Source organism: Lepidothrix coronata, unplaced genomic scaffold (assembly GCF_001604755.1).
Source record: "Lepidothrix coronata isolate B3197 unplaced genomic scaffold, Lepidothrix_coronata-1.0 Scaffold303, whole genome shotgun sequence".
NCBI lineage: Eukaryota > Metazoa > Chordata > Aves > Passeriformes > Pipridae > Lepidothrix > Lepidothrix coronata.
The window spans coordinates 72769-91280 of NW_016690483.1; the positions used below are offsets into that span (position 1 = coordinate 72769).

Below are 18512 nucleotides of genomic sequence, written 5' to 3' on the forward strand. Positions count from 1 at the left end.
CTGCATCTCTGTAGCTGTTCTTGCAATATTTCATTTGGAAATAGAAAGAAAAAAGCTCGTCCTTAATTCTAATTATCTAGTTTCCTTCATTTCTGGTTTCTCACAATACAAATCTGACCAACTGAAAAGTGGCATTAAAAAAGTTTGCGTCTCATAATTCATTCAAATCACTGCTTTCCTGTTACCTCACTGGGTGATCTTTTGCAAAATTAATGCTGCACATTAACACCTACTTAAAGAAACTTCTATCTACTTAGAAAAGACTCAAGAACTCTATTCACTCATTATTACAAGGGGAAAATCAAAGAATAAACAAACTATTGGTACTTATTCTACTTCCATTTCCCCAAATCTACCTGAGACATTTCTAGCCCAATTTTGCAATCATCTGAAGACCTCCTAGTTCTGGTTCCAGGAATGATTACCTGCAATAATTAGCACTGTAAATCTAAACACAACTTTTCAAACCCCAAAGCTTTGTTCTGATTGTAATTTTTTGTTCAAAATTCACAGTTGCATTTTAATTTCTGTATATCTGGTTTTAATCATCTACATTAAGCTTAGATATTCAGTTCAGCAGAAAAAATGCTCACCCTTAAAATCAGAACTATTTCAAATTCTCCCAAAAGAAAAATTGCAAACAGGTTTAAAAGTCCAACTCTGTATTTTTTTCATTCCTGCAAGTAGCTTTGACCAAGTTTAGTGGAGCTCCTCATATATTACAGGTCACAATGATGAAAGATTATTTAAAATGTAGGTTAGGAATCTGAAAAATTTTCCAAACTGGTATATTTGGGAAGTAGAAGATACATTTTAAACTGTGTTATCTGTGTTACTTCTTGAAGTTAAAAATTTGAGATTCGAAAAGTACCAAATCCTTGTCACTTCTTATTATGAAGGAATTTTAAATATTTTTAATTAAAATCAAAAATTATTCAGTACATCAGCAATAATTAGGCTGCAGTAATAAAAGGAATCTGTTATGCAGTCCATAACAAAAAACTATTTTGAAAATGTGGGAAATATAATGAGCTCTGCACACTGCAGAGCAAGGTAGCCTCAACTACAGCGTTTAACCACATAGTCTTTCCAAGAGGACTATTTTGTTGTTATACATTTCCTTTTTTTTTTAACCTTTTTTTCTCCTTTGGTAAACATTTATCTGTGTCAACAGTTGAGTTAAAGATGGCATGGAATTTTGTCTTTTTTATTGGGCTGAAATTTTGGTGATGTTCCCTAGTTTATGGGGAGTTAGTTATGTGGTCTTTAGAATCATAGAATCATTGGGTTGGAAAAAAAAATTCAAGATTTTCAACCAAACACCACCATGTCAAGCAAACCATAACACCAAGTGCCACACGCAGTAGTGTCTTGAACAGTTCCAGGGATAGTGACTCCATCACTTCCCTGGGCAGTCTGCTCCCATGCTTAACTAGCCTTTCAGTGAAGAAATTCTTCCTGATGTCCAACCTGAATGTCCCTGGTGCAGCTTGAGTCCATTTCCTCTTGTCCTGCTGCTGATTGCCTGGGAGAAGAGACCAACCCCCACCTGGCTACAACCTCCTTTCAGGGTGTTGTAGAGAGTGATAAGATAAGGTCTCCTCTGAGCCTCCTTTGCTCCAGGCTGAACAGTCCCAGCTCCCTCAGCTGCTCCTCATTGGACTTATTCTCTAGACCCTTCACCAACTCCATTGCCCTTCTCTGGTGTCCTTCCAGCACCCTGTGAGGAACTGGATTTTTTAATTGCCTTAAAACTTTGCTACTGTGGCAAGCTGTGTAAAGAAGCCTCCTGCCAGGAGACTGAAGATAAAGGCTGAGGGAAGGAGGGCATAGCCTACAAACTCAGCTTCATGGAGGCCAGGGGTCAGTCTCTGGGTGTGTGATGCTTATCTCTCATGAGCCAGGCCATGCCAAAGGGGGCCCTCTGTGCACACACCCACAACTAAGCCTGAGAAGGCCTCACTCTTAGCAGGGGTGACTTTGAAGGGCCCCCCACCCCCAGCCTAAATGTGCAAAAAACCAGCACCTCCAGCCTCTGAGCCATTTTTACAAAAACAGCATGACTCTGCAAAACTAGCACACACACACACTGGGAAAGTACCAGGAGGGTTTCTGAGGGTACATAAATCCGTCAGACTTTATGTTTCGTGGGCTTCTTTCCCCCACCACTCCCCGACAGACCAAGATAACAGTGACAACAACTGAGTTCACTGGAGACCTCTGGATGCTAAATATACACCCTTATTCTTTCTTTCTTTCTCTCTTTTCTCTTACACATTTTATTGGGTGATATCTTTAAGCTTTTATATTCCCATATTTCTATAGATAATAACAACCTAAATGGCTACATACCTGTTTTGCTTTGCAACTAGATTGTTCTAAAATATACCACATATATATATATATATATTTATAAACACTGATTATCTAGTGTTGATTTACATTAATCCACCCCAAGGGATTTATTAGCTAAAAAACCCAAAAGTTACTTTTGCCTTGGTCTTCCTGGCCACACCGTTTTTGATACAGGCTAGGCTCAGAATAAGATATCAGATATCTTATTTAGCTCCAGAATAAGATACCTATCAAAAAGAATTTCTGTTCTGTGTCTGCATAGTGTTACACCCCTTGCTTTGCTTTGTGTCTCATCTGAAGCAATTGCCTTCTACTCCTCCACACCTTTCCTATGGAAATCTAGACAGAATGATAAGTAGGATTTTCTGCATGCCCTGGTCTTACCCCATTGTGGACACAGGGTCTTTTCAGGACACAAAAGCTCCCATGTGCTTTGTGCTCACCACTCCGGATGTAGCCTTGGGTATCTAAGTACTGCAGATAAGTGCCAAGACCTTGAATTTGATTTGATATTCTATGGGAAGGAATTGTAAAGAGCAAAGGATGAGCTTAATGTGCTCCCAGTAGCAGTGCTGCTGAGGAGACGTGCGGCTGCATTCTCTATTAGCTGGAGTTTCCCAAGTGTTCTGCTGCTTGAGAGAAAAAAAATCAAGGCCTCAAAGAAACAATATCCTTTTAGGAAGTGTTCACACAGGCACATGGCAGCTGTACAGCCAGAAGACATGATCAAGGGGAAATTTCTCATATTTTTCCATTAGGCACAATTCTTTTCTGCTGAAGCTTCGTCTTTTTAATTTACCTTTGTATTATTTGACTTCAAAAGATGTAGTGACTAAACGCATTATGTTTTCTGTTTAGCAGTTCTAATTTTTTCTAGGTAAATCTTTGGAAACAAGAGAAGCAAGCTGAAGTATCTGATGAGTTTAATAGGTAAGGTTGTGGGTGGTTGTTTGTATCTAAGAGTGATGTCACTGCTGCCTGTGTTGTTGTTTTGCGGTGTGTGCTCCTTGGAGAGCTACAAATGGAAACACACACACTGCCTAGCAGGATCACAAGGAACAAGGTATGAATGTCAGAGGAGCTGAATGAGGGCCCTTCACAGAGGCATGATATATTAGGTAACTTCTCATTTTCACTATTATTTTCACAGATTCTTGACACAAAAACACACGTATCCATAGAAGTAGAGAGTCTTACCAAAGTCATTCCAGCAGCCAGTATTTCCTTCTGTGTTTTATTTCTTCTGACAGCAAAGTAAAAATCCAAAACCCATTATGTCATAAGAGTGCAGTCAGCCCTGCTGTCAGCACACTGGTTAGACAGAGGAAGGGAGCACAGCAGAGAACAGGGAAAATTGTTGGTAATTTGAGTTATAAAGTTCTGTCATATGTAGCATGTATACACCAAATCAATACTTTTTCTACATTTAAAAGCATAGAACAAGTTCTTTTCAAGGTACAGAAATATAAACTTTGAGTTAATTTACTTGTTATCTCCAACCAAGATGGAAAATATGTTGGAGATCGAATACAAATTGTGATTAATAGTCTGGAAACAAACAAACAAACAAAATCCCAGAGTTATCATTCTTACAGGACAGAAATTTCTGAATTTAGATTTATGATTGCCTTTGGGTTAGGGAAAAACCAGCACTCCCTAACTAATGTAATGTTGCTGTTCAGCCTGTCATAGCTCACTACATTGACCAGCAGGCTGTTTGCTATTGAACTTGTGGCCTATCAAGCTCAGAAATCTAGAGTTTTATCTACCAGGTGACAAATGGTAATGGAAAGGAAGAATATCAGAGACAGCCCTCAGAAGAAAAGCAGCTGACAGAGAGAGCTGAGGCAGCACTGACATGTTGGCAAACATATACTTGCAGTGAAAGTGAATTTAGGAACTGAACTGCAAAATTCTACACTCATTCCTCAAACATGTCGTAGAAGTATAATTCAGCTCAATAATGTGGGTTTCTTTTCTTTTGCAGTCTTCATCAGTCTATAGAGAACAGATTTTAGAACACCATTCTTTTTCTTACAGTTTCTAATTTTGCTTTCTATTATAGAAAATCAAAATACAGTCTTGTTTCTACCACTCACACAATCCTGAAATGCTGTGTACATCCATTAATCCTGCCATCATGGTCATGTCTCAGTTTTGTGTTTAGAAAGAAGGTATTACTAAATTCATATTCCTCACAGAAGCATTTTTAGTTTACCTTCATTCTCCCTTGACACTTACCTACACATTTTCTTCAAGTTCCTTTGAGTTTTTCCAGCTTCTCACTGAGATCACTTAAAGATAGGTGGAGATGAAACATACTCTGTTATCAAATAATTCTCCATAATAAAATAATCCAGAAGAGTTGCATAGAGATTGATTTCTTATGTCAGTCAGAAGATCATGAGGTGATTGAAAAACGAGAGGATACATGGTAAAAATAATAATAATAATAATGAAAGATAGAGTTCTGAGGTAATGAAAACTCATGCTTGTGCTGTTTGGTATTCACTGCCTTAGCTCACACTTCAGCTCTGTGCTGTCAGCCAGCAGCTCCTTTACTCAGAGGTTTCCTTTTTTCCCCAACTGTGCATCTGTGAAAAGTTCTCCACGCTGTAACATTTTCTTTAATCTCAGCACTAATTTTGTAGCACTAAAAAGTTCATAATATGAAAAGGGAAGAATCTAGTAATAATGTTTTTTTAAAAAACCTTGAATATGGGCAAGGCTCAAGCTTCTCACAGATGAAGGTACTTTTTAAGGGAGCTCCAGAGTTATGTGACTATGTATTATTTTTTGCCACAGATTCCAGGGGAACACCTGCAGTTATAATGACTCCCACACACTACAAAAGTAAAAAGAAAAGTAGAAAGGTTTTGGTTGTGTATGTTTTTGATTGTGTGGTGTGGCTGGTAGCTTCAAGGAATGATGGAGAGAGAGGATGGGATCCCATCATGGCATGGGCATAATGATGGTGGTGTTACCTAGTAGGAGTGGCCCAAGTAAAAGCTGAGTAGAGACATATGTCACTATGTGTAGAAATGTATGTAAAGAGACAGTGAGGAAAAAATGTTTTCCACATAATTTAAAAAAATAGCATTCTATAATTGATCCTTATGGGCCCTTTCCAACTCAGAATACTCTGTGATTTCTGTGGCGTTAAACTCTAATTCTAGATAATTAAAGGCAAAAGACAATATTTTGAGAGCTTATCCATAGTACATGTGTGTGAAGATGCAATAAAATGAGAAGTAGTTTACTAGAAAAAGAGAATATTATTTCTATTGATTACAATTTGGTTACAATTACTGCAACCTGCCACATTTCTAAGTTGTAATTTCATATATGACAGTAAGGACAAAGAAACATGTTGCCCTTAAACTGTATCTTTGTATCACTTTCATTGCAATTCACTTTTCTCTGTGGTAACCAATTAGACATCAGAAGGTACATTCCTTTCACTGTCATCTTCTGCAGAGAGCCTTAGGGGGAGCTTTTCTTTTGAAAAACACAGTGGAGAGACAGGCTGCACTGTTTGGGGTATTTTCACTATAGAAAGCCATGGACTTTTTTCATCCCTTTCCTGGAAATAATCTCAAATAATTATTTGAGAAAACACATTTAATGGCAATACTTCACAAAACAAATGCACACTTTCTAGTTCAGTAAAACCAACACAAAATTGATTACAGTGTTGGAAGATGACATAGCATTTCCTCCCTCCTGTTTCTCTATAAATATCATGCTGAACTGTTCAGGATCTAAGGTAACTGAGTAGATGGTGAGTGAATCTGATTGCACTATGATGGGGGAATAACCAGAAATTCTGATAATCTCTGGCTTCAAAGATTTCAGGGATCCTCTTTTTGTTATTTGTTTGTTTAATGTGTGTGTGTTTTGTTTTGTTTTTCTCTTCCTTGTGTCCATCCTTGTAGCCTTTTTATTTAGGGATAAGGAGAAACTGTACTACCTATTAGCACAAGGCAGAGCTCCATCTTCTGTGCTAGTACCTGCTGTTTGTGCTGTTAATAGAACCAAAAGGAGGCACTTTGTTGCCAGAGTTCAGGTTTTTATCATGAGTTCTGTGACATTTCTTGTTTCTACTTCAAAGTGCCTCCCTGTGAAGAGGGAGCTTTGTGGGACAGGATTGTATCGATTTGTCAGGTGTGGGTGGTGGCTCTGTGGCAGGCTGGTGGCAGGAGCAGTGATGCCCTGTGATGTACACCAGCCCCAGAAATTTCAGCCTCTGACCTATGGAACTGAATTAGTAATTTTCCACCACAAGGCAATGCTGTGACTCCTTCTGCCAGGAGCAGCTGTTGAGAGGTATATCAGATTCTAAGGCTCTTCAAAGCCTGGGAACTCCTGTTTTATTACTATGCCTGAGACTCCTGACCTTATTAATGCCTTCAGGGTGTGAGCCCAAATCCCTCAAGCAGAGGTGGCTGCCCAGAGACACTGACTATTGCTGCAATCACTAGAGCCTTATGTGTTTTTAATCTGGGCTGTTTGCTCATCTCCACCTAAGAAATATTTTTATTAATAAAGCCATATGAATAGAACGACGTTGACATTCAAATGAACAACATAACATAAAGGCAACTTCTCCCATCCCTCTAAGTAGATTGCGTTAGTGAGAATTTATAGCAGTACAGGTTTCTGTTGTATTACAACAAGCATTAGTATGAGTGCCTGCATGCTGAACATTTGTAAAATAACAACATCTTCAAGGGTGCACCATTATACTCTAAGTGCCAGCGTTATTTCAAAAGAAACTGTATTGCTTTTAACATTTTCATTGTGCACAGAAGTCGTAATGAGACACAATGCTATGTTTGCTAATATGTCTCATCTGTATTTTCACAGAGCAGAATTCTCAGTATTTACAGCAACAAGTGCTTATGATCAAGAATTTTGCTTTGACAATGCAAATCCCCTAAATAAGGTTGAAAGATGCTTTAATTCAAAGCCTAGGAGTAAAATGCCGTTGTCTCATAGCCTTAGCTTTTTTCCTACCTTACACGAATCTACAAAATGATATCTGTTTTTACCTTCCTGCGCTTGTTTCTCTGATCCCTGTCTAAAAAAATGACTAACCCAACAGAACACCTCACCAGCGTGGCAGTGAAAAGATTGGTGCCTATTCATGGAAAACGCCTGAAAGCTCTAACTGTCCAAAAGTGAGCTGAGTATCAGATTTGTAATCCTGCTCTGCTGACAGCTTAACTGTTTCTTCTGAAAAGGCGCTTGCAGCACAGAAGAAGGAAAAGGCCTCACAACAATCTGCACAATCCCACGTTATTTACTACCTATCTGTGTAGCACAGCTTCAGCTGGCAGAAAGAGTTAGGGCTGAGAAAGAGAGAGATGCGTACCACTGCTTTGAGAAATGTAAATAAGATTAGAGCTGCCAGTCCCTGCTGAGAGGTAAATTTCTTTTCCAGGAGCTGAACACACCTTTTTTTTGAAACAGAATCTTTGTTCATGGGAACTGCTAGTCTGCATCCATCTGCCACACTTAAACCCTGGACCCTGTGAATAATCACTGCTCGTTGAGTGCAGCTGAGGCAAAATAGGTAATGTCTTCCTGTTCTACGTGTCTGGGAGCTAATCTTCCTTTGGCAGTGAACTTGTGGTCTGTCAGCCTGAGTTCCTTTTCATTTATATACATATTTTGCTCCGTGCGGATGAGGGCAAAGAGAGAAGCACAGGGGGAAACTCAAGGAGTAAACAAACTGTACCAAACAGCTGGGGTGATCAGCTTGCAAATCTAGATAAAAGATATCATCTGCTACAGCTCGCCTGGTGCACTATTGCTGTTCCTGCATTGCTGGCAGAATTCATAAACCAGGTGTTGGACATACCCATACAATCTGGGTGGGAGGAATGTTTGAGTTGATAGAGCTATTGCGACTGGCCCACTGCAGAAATTATCTATTTGAGGATGTGATTTCATATTTCAAAATTTACTATGCCTACCCATGGCCATACTCTAGTATGCTTTACAAGTGGTTAATGTTAAAAGCTGGTCAGACTTCAGCTAGATCAGAAAATTCTTGGCCAAGGGCATAACATAGTAGTTCTCTGGTAAATGCAAGTTTTTCTGGTTTGGGTTATAATGCAGGGCGTACTTTTCTTTATTTTCACAGAAGAACAACATGTTTTCAAGCAATCTAAGAGATTACCATTCTCCTAAAATACAACATCATTCTGAGGGTGTTAAGCTGAATCTGATATGTGTAATAAATAGGCTTAATTTGATGACATTTAAAGAACATAGTGTGTCTCTTTTCAGGCTTTTTGGGAAAAGAAGGTTTGTAATGGCCTTTCAAGATGTATGTTTAAGGAAAGTTTCTATTTAAAAGTCAAGCATGCCTAACATTTTACACAATCAAGTCTGACTTACAAATAGCTCAATTATCAATCAACACAATGAGAATCTATACTCTGCAGCCTATCAAATAACTGACCTTTACCACAGAAGCAGACATCGAAGGAATGGAGAAAAAATAAATAATGGTTATTATAAATATTCTCTACTGGTAACCCTTTTTTTTTTTCTTCTTGAACCCTCGGGAAAACTAATAAATGATGAAACTTTGCAGCTACTTCCACATCGCTGGTGTCAAGTACCCAAGTCAGAGCTTGCCACCTCTCCTGCCACAGCGGGCCACATAATTTGGCTATGAATCCATGGAAAACCCTCTTTCCATGTGTCTAACCATATGCCCAGAGTCATTGTTGTACAGAGTCCTGGCTGCATGCACTCACGCTGTCACATAGCTGGATATGCTTTTTCACATGGCCAGATGCAAATCTCTCTCTCCTTGTGCTTCAGTTCACAGTGTAATCCTTGGCACAGTGTAATCCTGTGTCATCACCACTGTGTTGGTGCTGTTAGACAAGCTGCCTCCTCTCTGGAAAGGGGTCTGAGACTCTGGAGCCTCATCACAGTGCCACACTCGAGGTAGCTCAAAAAAGCCATCAGTCCATTAGGCTGTTGAGCAACCAGAATAACTCTCATAGTCTGAAGCCTACTTCCCACCTTCTTGCTAGGACAGCTGTCCTAGGGAGTGTGTGTCACTTCAGCCACTCTCCCAGCTACCGTTTGCCAGGGCTTCCCTTGTAATTCAGCTTGGGGTGAATCTTCTACTCAGATTTTTAAAGATGCAGAGCAGTGTGTTCCAGAGAAAGCTCACTTTCTGCCTAAGGGCATGTAAATGTTGCCATTAACTTCTGTCTGTATTCCAATTATTTATAAAGATTAGATTTAAGATAACAGCTTCTGAGAAGTATTGGAGTTGCTCACACTCATGAAAATCACTTCCTACAGTAATGTTGTGATGAGTCTCCAACTTTCCACACTCAGTGGGTGTTCCCTAGGTCATAAATATCACTGACCCTGAGCAAATTATGTTTTTATTCTTCTCAGGGTGACTGAGACATAAGATGTATTTTTCTCTTCAGAGAATTTCTATGTATTAACGTATGAAATACTTGTCCAACAGGCATACAGCTCTGCAAACTTGTGCATAACCATCAGGTCGTGCCTTAGGCCATTGAAACGAAGGGGTTAATCTTTTCGCCGCGGTGAGTCACACGATGTCCCCGCGTCCTCCGGGAAGTTAAACTCGCTTGACAGCGCTAAGGAGCTGCAGAACAAGCATCGTTCCCTTTTGGCGCCCAACAAGAAATCTCACCTCGATGGAGAAACCTGTGCCTGAACCGAGACCTGCCACTCGGCACCCACCCTCGCCTCCCACCCCCGGCTGCCTTCCTTGGGGCTGGTAAAATACTCCAAAAATCCATGGGAGAAGGAAGCAGATCCCTCCCACCTTCCACCGCCCCGGGCTGTCGCTTTAGGTGCTGGGAAGGACCTGCCCCCGCGCGCATCTCCCGCCAGGTGGTGCAAGAAACCAAGATTAGACTTTCCCGATATCCCCGTGTTTGGGTGGTTTTTGGTTGTCCGTGCTCCTGGTTGGTTTTGTTTTGTTTTGTTTGGTTTTTTTTTTTTTTTCTTTTTTTTCTTCCCCCCCCTCCCCCAGCCTTACTTGTGCCGTTCTTCAAACCGAAGTTTCAAGACAATAATTAGCCGAAAGGAAACGCCGATATTTTCTTCTTATTTGGACGCCCCCGAGAGCGGGTGATGCTCTCTGCAGTTTGCAGTCTGTCAGCGATAAAGGTTGGTGGGAGGGGGTGAAGGTAGGGAACAGAATGAGCTGCATAAATCCTCCTTCTGCGTGCATAACGATTATAGCAGGAAAATAAAATTTAAAAATTTAAAAAGGCGGATCACTCTTTTTGCATTAGTTGGGGGAAAAAAAGAAGTTTGGAAAATCTATTCCTATACACAGCAGCATAAAATTCACATTAACATCTCATTAAGTCTAAATGCACTTAGGGACTGATCCAAAGGCCATCAAACTCAATGGGAGACTTTCCATTGCCTTCAAATGGGATTTGGATCATGCTGTTAGTGATTGGCAAAAGCTCATATTAACAAAATAAAAAAATTCTGACATTACCTAAAAGGCTATAAAAAGCATTTCCATTCCTTGTTCTGGGAAATCCCTTTTACAGCTGATCAGATGTAATCACAGCAGCCACCTCTATGGAGAAAGTGTCCAGTTAGGCTGACATAAATGTAGCTGAGGTACAAATGCAAACAACACCACTATTTCACAAAATTGGAATGGAAACCTCCATTTTGATCATTGTGAATTATCCATAATAGCAGCGGTAAACCTGAAGTGTTCAGAAGTTAATTTAAAGCTATGTAAATAGTACTTAAAAAGGGGGAGAGAAAAAAGCGACTGAAATCTAACTCAGGAAAAGCATATGCTTCCTATGATAATATTTCATACAAGTCTGGTGTCCTAAGATGAACTAAAATAACTAAAATGAACAAAAAAGTGCTACTAAACTAGACTTTGTATGGTCAAAACCAAACCACTTTATTGTGTACAGTACCATTTAGAGAACTCAGTACATGATATCATCACTATTGGCTCTGTTTTCATGTGTGGAGATGAAAAGTAGTACATTAAAAAAAAAAGAATTAACTGCCTTGGGCAGCTTCAAATTCCTTGATCTTCACTTACTCTTTTAAAACACTGCTTCTGGCAGAGCCAGTCTGGAGCAGAGGGTCCAGCTCTGAGTAGGTTTCTTGTTCAGCTGGCTTTAGCTGGGACCATGTTACTTGGCTGATGGCAGAGATGGGTCAAAAATTTCCTGTTTATGTTTAAAAAACCAAATGAAGTGAAATTACAAACTCCTCATTTTTTTATCTCAAATGTTTTAGAATTGAAACTGATGTGTCTGGTTGGATGGGTAGAATGCTACTGAAGATTTGAAAGACTTGCCTAGTTTTTTTTCTACTGTAGTGTTTTAAATCTCCTTTTTCTCTTTGTTATATTCCCTTTAGTTTGTTTCACTGTGTTCAACATTGCCTTCCTGGTGCTTGGCCCAAACAGTGTGGTGAGAGACTACACCTTCAGGTATCCCCATGTCTCTGGTGAACAGCCTTCTTGTTCCTTGTGTCCCTTCGAAGCTGAACTAAATATTTCAGTTTGAACAGTCTCCTAATTTTTGATTGCTAGAAAACCCTGGGTCTAAGATGGAGCCATGATGTTCTTGTAGGAGTTGCAACTCTTAAAATATTGCCAACAATGAAATTTCACCAAATGAAGAAGGAAGCCGTAGGTATTGCCCAAATTTTTTAAAATGCATCTAATTACTACATGCAACAGTTATGGCAGATCCTAACATTAACATGGTGCTAAAGTTAGCTGGATAATGAGAAAGCAATTTCCATAGTCAGTCATGTAGTTGCACTGATTTAATTTTTACTTTTATTCTCCCATCTCACTCTAACCTCCATTTCCCTTTTCCTCTTTTTGGTCTTCCAAATTTATATAGCCTTTCTGTCTTTCCCCTCTCCGTTTTTGATGGCTAATCTTCATAAAAAATGAAAGGGTCTTGTAACAAGAAACTGTATATTGAAACACATTAAAATACTGTTCAATGATTTGAGCATCAGTTCATCCCAACAGAGATGAGAAATCTGGCCCTCAGCGAGTACTTTGGAGTAACTGCCAGAAGTGACTAATCTTATACAATGTCCCCACACGTTCTAGTAGAAAGGTGATGCCAAGGAAAAAGCTCAGACTGACGTTTGGGTCTGGGATTGTATTTTCACCTGTCTTTCTTTTCTGATTGCACATCACCTTGGCTTCCTTACAGTTAATCTCATCTCACTCTTTCCTGAGTCAAGGGGAGTGTGCCATCGATTACAGCAAGAGCGAAGTGTTTTTTAAGTGTTTCTTCCTTCTGCTTCCTTCTTCACTCCCCTTCTAAAAATCATTAAACACAACGAAGAAACTATCAGAAGTAATATATCTTTGCTTGTGGATAAACCATCAGTTTTGGTATTAAAGCCCCGGAAATGTGTCAGAGCTGGAAAACTAAATTGGAAGCATCTTAAGTCTCAGATTCCTCTTTGAACCACAGCCTCCACACCGTTTTCTTGCTGCAGCTAGTGAAGCACTGTGACCCCCCGGCTGCTAAACCAGCATCAAATCACTGCTGAGATCACTGCCTGCACCCCCAGCCCTGCCAGGCCCTTGCTGGAAGGAAGCAGAGTTGGAAGCTGTCACATCCACAGAGGATAAACAGACATGCTGCTGCTTTTATTTGTCATCACCCAAGGAGACCCAACGTATAAGTGGGGATTTCTGTGGAGAACACTTGTGGATTTAGGTGTTGAGTGCCTGTGTGGAAGCTGAAATCCTTTGTGAATCAGGGCATTGCTTAGAAGCCAGCTAAACTTTATACTGTGTTTTGAAACCAGCTATTGCATGGCTTTATTTTCCATTAATCTGTGAGAAGCTTTCCTTTACTTTTAAAGCAGCAGGGTGAATTGTTTAGACAAACCAAGCTTTTTTCTAGATTTTCAGTTGCCCTGGTAGACAACTACATTATAAAGGAAAAATGAATGAAAAAGCAAAAGCATCTAAATTTATACTCGTAACAGAATAGAATGATTCTGTTACTGGTTGATAAATTAGAAAAGTGGTCATTTAACTGCATCCCTAGTCTTTTAAACAGCAAATTGAGTGATTTGCACAAAAAGCCCAAAACAAAAAACTGCAACATGTTAAATGATGCTGTTGCTCTCTGATGTAGCCATCCAAGCACATGCTGGGCATTCACAACCACAGAAATATTAAATGAGAAACAAAGTGCTTAGCTAGGGTGACAATTCCATCCTCTCAGGTTGTGGCCATATTCTCTCATAGCACAATGATCATGGAAATGCAGCCCTGGTAATGCTTGCTGTTGCCTTTATTTAATGAGAAACACTATTAGCGAGTCATCCAAGTCTCATAATTTTATTCAGGTTTTGGTTGTGCTGGGAAACATATGGGATATTCACATAACATATAGCGTCAAAATTTCACATCTTGAGAAGGAAGTCTATGCCTTACATGGTTAAGTGGTAAGTATTGCTTACTTCTATCACTATTTTACACTTCTATTGTGCCTTCAGATGTCAGATAATTGATACTTAAGCAGATCCTCAAATACTTCTCTGGGAGAGATAAATACCATTATTATCCACAGCAACACAGAAAGGAGAGGTGATCTTTCTGAGTCCATTCATTGAGACAATTTAGCTTGAGAGGCCTGATAACACAGCTATAAACACACAATAGCAGCCTGGCCAACCTCCAGAGTAAAAAAAAAACAAACCCTATTTAAGAAAGTGACGAAAATTATTACTGGGGTTTTTTTTCTACTTGGTTCATAGCCTCAGAGCATGAAGAATACTTGTTTTTTCTTGAGTTAAAGAACTAGAAATTTCCACCCCTTTAAATTTCAGATGATAATCTAGCAGTTTGACAAACCAAGTCAAAAATTTGTAGAGACATCAGGAGGTATTGCAAAATGTTGGAGTTAGCCACCAATCTTCTGTAGGCTTTAAGCCATTTTTCCCATAACAGAAACAGTGAATTAAATTATGTAGTGATCAATGAATTAAACCTAATCAGCAATATTCAGATTTAATGCATGAGAAATTTTTAGTTTCAGATGGAGAAGATAGAAGGACGAAGGTTGAGTGGGTGAAAAGTGCTGTAGGCTGTCAGTAAGAAATCCTTAGTGTCTTGCTCAAAATTCCATTGCTTTAGCATTAGAGCCAATAACTGAATCACATATGATTCAACGGCACTTAAAGTCATTCAAATAATAATAATTAGGTTTTTTCAATCTTGATTAAAATATATTAATTTTTCTATGTTATCATTTAATATTAATTTATAATTAGATATATGAAACATGAAATCCCATTAAATAATCAATATATATTTTATTAATTAGAAAGGGAATGCAAATTACTTACAGGAGCTTATGTGTGGGCCCAAATGCAGCTTTCATCAGTCAGTCAGTTGGGTATAGTTGTTTGAACATAGTTTACTGGGGAAATGGTTTGCCTGTGTCTTCAAGTATGCCTGTTAATGTGAATGAGTGTGTTGAACACATGACTACTGTGTGGTTTTTGCAGAGGAGCACTTAAGGCCCCTGCATTCCTTTTTATTGGCAGACCTTAATGTTTTTCAAAAGTATGATGTGTTTTCAAATATAGATGTTAATAGGAAGGCATGGAGGAAACTAATGTTTCACATTAGTTTGTTATCATAGAATCATAGAATGATTTGCATTGGAAGGGACCTTAAAGATCATCTAGTTCCAACCCCCCTGCCAGGGGGCTGGCAGAGACATCTTCCACTAGACCAGGTTGCTCAAAGCCCTGTCCACCCTGGCCTAGAACACTTCCATGAATGGGATATCCACAACCTCCCTAGGTAACCTGTTCCAGTGACTCACCACCCTCATAGTGAAGAATTTCTTCCTGTTATCTAATCTAATCCTGCCCTCTTTCAGTTTAAAACCATTATCCCTTGTCCTATATGATGAAATTATTCCTTGTTATATGATGAGATTGTTCATTTTGATTTGGGTGAGGGCCAGGTCACTTAATTCCATGACCATCCTTCAAGTAATGTGGAGCTGCTCTAGGCACAGGTAAAGTACCTTGGGGAGCAAAGTGATTAATGGCCCTTCTCTGCACTGGGCTCACAACAGTCTCCAGAGGCCCATTTCACTTCTTCCAGTGCCACAGACAAAGGCACCAGGGAGCCAACTGGCTGGTAACACTGGCAGGAGGGATAGGTGGGTAGGAATGCCCCCAGATCAGTGGTTTCATGTCGCAGGCCTCCCGCTATCAATCAGAGGAAGGAGCATCGCCTTTCACCTGTTTTTCTTCTCTTTATTTTTTTTCTGGAGTAGGATGAGGAGCCTTTGTTCCTACCTTAGTATTTGCCCTGCAAGAGTGCAGACCAACCTGCTGCAGAGCCTCGGGGCAGGTCTGAGGTACTCAGTGCACACATGGCCCTGCTTGTCCCAGTGAACTGAGGGTGCAGCTTCTCTCACTTTCTTCTGAGCTGAAACACTGGTCTTTCTTCAACAGCCTTATCAATAATTAAGTGATATATCCTTGTAGAGAGGATATGTAATTTTAAAACCTCAGCTAGTTTCATGATCTGTCTGTGTTCACACTCAGGAATGCATTAAATGAGCTGACTAGAAGTATGAAGGCCAAAAACAGGTTGGGAGATGTGGGAAAAAGGCTTTCTGTGTCTTCATCTGGAAACTAAATATAGTAAATTTGATTCCTCTAATAAAAATAATGGTAATAATCAGTTGATGCATCTCATCTAGGATGTTGCCAAGGAAATATCCTGGTACAAATGTAGCTGGGCAGTTCATTGCCAGGATAGCTATGTACTTTTAGGTTCTACTATTCTCTGTGCCAGAGCATGTCCTCTCTCTGACACATAACTGATTTCCTATAAATGCAATTATTCCAATAAGCATTAATTGTCACTGTTGCCATGCTGCAGTGACATTGGTACCACTGTGGGAGGAGAATGTGTTGGACAGGAAAGCTGAAACCCAGGACAAATTGTTAATGGAAAGAGAACAGGACACACTTTTTCTATTGACTTCCCTTTGGATTTGTTCTTGTTTTATTGTTTGCTTTTGTAGTATGGTAGAAGAGGAAGGCTACCAGCACTGCTGTTAAGAATAAATTATCTTCACTATTTATTCAAATATTCTAGAATACAGGGTTATTTAATATGAGGGCATATAAGAAATATTAGAAATAAGTTGATGCTACTTACAACAAGTTCCTGAATTAAACTATTCAAACTGCAAAGGGGAATATTTTCTTAATCCATATCTTTAATGGGGGCTTGAGCTGGGTAGTTCTAATCTAAGAGAGTGATTAAGATGTTAATATGCCTTGGCTAGTATATTGAGGAATATTAATCCATGAATTTATGGTCTTAATTGGGTTGAGTGCTTGCAAACAGATGAGTTAAGCAACAAAACACATCAAAATCAAGATCCCTAAGAAATGACATAAAATAATCGAAAATGAGTTTCTATAAAATTTATACCTTATTCTGCTGATAACAAGATTTCATATCCTTTGTAGCTTCTTTTTTTTCTTTTTTTTTTTTTCAGTCTGAAAGAATCTGAACTTTGAAGATATTGCAGCAGAGAACATAAACAGTTCCAGCTAATCTTTGTTGCAATATTCTCAAGGACCATCACTCATCATTAGCAGAAACTAAGTGATCTACAATGATGTTGATACTGCAAATTAAAGTGTACTTTGCATATTCTGGATTATATGAAGTTATCTGATTCTGGTTTTAGTAAATTATCAGTAGGAAATGCTCTGCAAAAATAATCTCATGAAAGTTAATCAAGGCTGCAAAAAGGATGGTATTATTTTTCTAACCGATAACATAGCACAGCACTACAACACATACTTAAATTAAAATTGTTGTTCTCCTTGAAAGAAATATTCTGTAAATTAACCAGCACTGTGCTTACTGTAATAACTTAGAAAAGATTTGAAGACTTTGGCTTGGGGGTATGTGTGGAAAGACTTAAAGTATGAATTCACATGTGCATTATTATGGTACTTGAAGAAAACTGTTAAAATAGGACAAAGGTAGGATTAAATCTGCTAGAGATTGTTGTTGCTTTCCCCTAAGGATATAAATGTCATGCATATCTTTCTCTAACCTCAAAGGAAAGGTTGCTTGTACATAGAGCTAACAACTAATTTGATCTCTGGGCCAAATTCACTCTGACATAACTGGGTTCAGTTCCATTAGTTTCTGAAGAGTTTTGTTCACTCTGACAGACTTGGATTTGGATTTGAAGTTTTGATAGTCACCTAGAAGTTATAAAAACTGCTCTTTCATCATTTCCTGTGGTCACACTTCCATAAATGAAAACACTGACAATGTGTGAATAGGTCCTCAAAATTGAATATCACTAGCAAGAAATTTCTGTGATTGGTTACAACTCTATTCAGCTTTATAATGACTTATTAATATGGAAATTAATTTTAAAGACCAAAAGATTCTAGATTTGAGATCCATATAAATTGCAGGAAATATGAATTTTTAAATGCACTTTTTCCAACATGTTACATGATCTTTTGAATTGACATCACCCTGACTAGGAATCCTTCACACAAACACTGGAAGTTACCAGCCAACATGCTGGCATTGAAAACATTGATCTAGTATTTTTCCACTGTATCTGGTGTTTAATATGCTGTTCCATCCATTTTTTTGTAGATGTACTTTTTTTCCAATACAACTGAACAAAAATGTGAGTCTAAATTTTTTAATGATGCACAATTCTAATGATATGGTGTGAAGATAATGAAAGATTTTCTCTTTTTCAATACAGAAAACTTCACATATTCACCTGCAGAACATGAAACAGAGTTTGGTTCAGAAGCTGAAGCCTTTTTTTGTTTCAATTTGCAATCTCTTCTTTAATAAAATATAAATCCTTATGAGAATGAGTAGTATGTGAGAGAAAAATAACAATAATTACCAGATAGTAGTTGCTTCTCTTTGAAGACTTTTCTCTTAATATTTTTTGTAGGCACTGTTTGAAAAAGTAGTCATTTAAGTTCTCCCTTACAGGTAAATAATAGTAATAAGTGATAACTATTATTAATCATTAGTCATGTTACAAGGACACTGGTGGCCTAGTGATTCTGAG

The 18512-nt window shown here is 38.7% G+C and overlaps 1 long non-coding RNA gene across 3 annotated transcripts; it reads left to right on the top strand.

The window, feature by feature from the left end:
• Positions 1-3385: 3385 nt before the first annotated feature.
• Positions 3386-10079, top strand: LOC108508541. 3 transcript variants are annotated; one of them, XR_001878419.1, is made up of 3 exons: positions 3386-3473; positions 7799-7930; positions 9863-10079. It is a non-coding gene; the product is annotated as an uncharacterized LOC108508541 (long non-coding RNA). The 3 variants fall into 3 exon arrangements; XR_001878417.1 differs by lacking the exon at positions 3386-3473 and adding an exon at positions 3658-3715; XR_001878418.1 differs by lacking the exons at positions 3386-3473; positions 9863-10079 and adding exons at positions 3658-3715; positions 8504-8558.
• The last annotated feature ends 8433 nt before the right edge of the window (positions 10080-18512 follow it).